The 2,201-nt window shown below is 33.9% G+C and overlaps 1 protein-coding gene across 4 annotated transcripts in view; it reads left to right on the top strand.

The window, feature by feature from the left end:
- Nucleotides 1–2,201, top strand: part of LOC108694414 (tropomodulin) — a 72,331-nt gene that overhangs the window by 63,369 nt on the left and 6,761 nt on the right. The gene's annotated exons all lie outside the window — the stretch shown is intronic.

Here is a 2,201-nt window from a genome sequence, read left to right on the forward strand (position 1 = left end):
TTTACAAAACAAAGTAGCGATTCGTCATACACGAGCGCCCGGAGCAAATTGCGAGTTTTTATATGTATTCATCCAAACGTGTATGAATTCGCACCTACGCATATGTAAACATACCGAGAGCAAATATTTTTCCGTTTTCTCCATTAGGATCTGTGTATCATGCAATTTAATTAGTGACCCTAGTTTAAAAATTTCAGTCTCGTTTATCGTATTTGAATACGTAAATCAATAACACAATACAAGTTATTCCAAATATACTAATGTATACCTCAAATATGTACTCTCTAAATTCTTTGGAGTGAAATTTCATTCTCCAGAGAAGAAAAAATAAAAAGACGTGAGAAAAAAATAGCAATCTGTAATCATAATTTGTTTTCTCTAAAACCTTTCTAAATAAGTTTCTTTAAATGAAAATTGAATCCGTTTCGAAAGAGAGAGGCTCAATTTTCAATCTTCAAGAGTGAGATTTCGCTCTTCACAATAAGATTCAGTCTAAAAAAGTTTCAGAGCATAGAAATTATGATTACACGCTCCTATTTTTTCCACACACGTTTTTTTTTCTCTTTCTCTTATAATTACGTATATATTTTCACAGTTACGCTCAAAAATAGATATCTGGGACATTTTGAAATGAATCTCTTCTCTCAGCAAAGATTTCTATATATAACAATAAGTTAAAAATTACCGATGGAATCTCATGATGATGCATCGAGTTCGTAGAATTCCCATTACGGGATGGGCGAACGCGACTTCTATTGGGCGGGTCGAGGCTTTCGTCGGCTTTACTTATCTCGGCTACATCCCACGAGCGGATTTCTTCGGCAACGAGAGCTTGCAAAATCACGGGCGCGCGCTTGCAACTGCAGTGGTAATGATAAAGCGGATTCAGTCGCGACTTCGAAAGTGCAGGGAGACACGAAGATAGAGAAGGGACGAGAGGGAGGGAAAACCCTCGTTTTACGGTGCATTAAATTCTGACGAAGTGGCTCGTCCTGTATACCGACGCGGGGGAGGGCGATCTGAATTATCCTGGAACAGATAAACAGACCGCAGACGAGGTGGAGGAACCAGGGAGGGTCCGGAGGATAAAAAAGGAAGAGCAGGAGCGACATTTCTGAAGAGGTTATAGCGATGTTTCGTGACCAAGAGGAAGGTGTGTGAAGAATGGGATGGACAAGAGAAACAGTAAGAAAGTATGATGGAAATACTTTAGAATTTTCGAAGAGGGAAGATGAAATCTAGGGACGCGTCAGTCAAACGTGAAAAGCTCGATGGTTGTCCTAGGAGCTTTGCGAAGGAGTTACCTTGTCCACTTTTTTTACACGTTTCATAAAGAAACTGTCGTCGCATTGTCGATTTATCTTTTTTTTCTCATCGATGGTTTAATCATAATAGTTCGATCGCCGGAATTTATTTGTCGCAATTACTTTGTAATAAGCGATCTTTCTTCTAAAAGCAGTTTTATTGAGAGAAAAATATTTCGTATTTATATAACTCAATATAATTGCACGATAAAGTAGTTATGGCTAGGAGCTTCATTTTTTAAATTATTATTGCTATGTGTTAGTATTAATTGTATGTAGATCTATATACCAAACAAAATATGTAGTTGGTACTAATAATTATAATTTTATAATTCGTAGTCATTTTTGGTGCCAATTAAATTTTTTTGTAAAGAATTATAAATACAATTATATTTATTATCATTATAATGATTATAAAAATCGAGTTTTTAATTATAATTATTTTATTATTCAATTATAATAAATGCGAAATACTTTTTTCTCACAAAAAAAAAATCAATGTAAAGATAACGAAAAATGAGTCGCTTCTTTTTCCAAAAGAGAGAAAAATATGTACGCATTTTGCGAAATTTCCGAAAATTGTAATCACGTTATCATTTATAATATTTATATAAATCAACCGTAACCCCATTCGGGGAAAATCCGTATTAAGTTTTTTAAATCAAATTTGTGTCGAAAATTCGACGGATTGAATTTGCAGCCTTTCGGCGCCGCGCGATTCAATTGCAAAATTGATTAACGGCGTAATTAATCGTATTTATGGTATCCGCATTTTGTTGCATCGAGAGAAAAATTTAGAAAAATTATCTTGTAACTATATTTCATGTTGTTTATGATTATTATTACTATAATAACTATATGTATAGTTTTATCAACAAATATTAAATTATATATATA

Source organism: Atta colombica, unplaced genomic scaffold, assembly GCF_001594045.1.
Source record: "Atta colombica isolate Treedump-2 unplaced genomic scaffold, Acol1.0 scaffold12, whole genome shotgun sequence".
In the NCBI taxonomy this organism is placed as follows: Eukaryota; Metazoa; Arthropoda; class Insecta; order Hymenoptera; family Formicidae; genus Atta; species Atta colombica.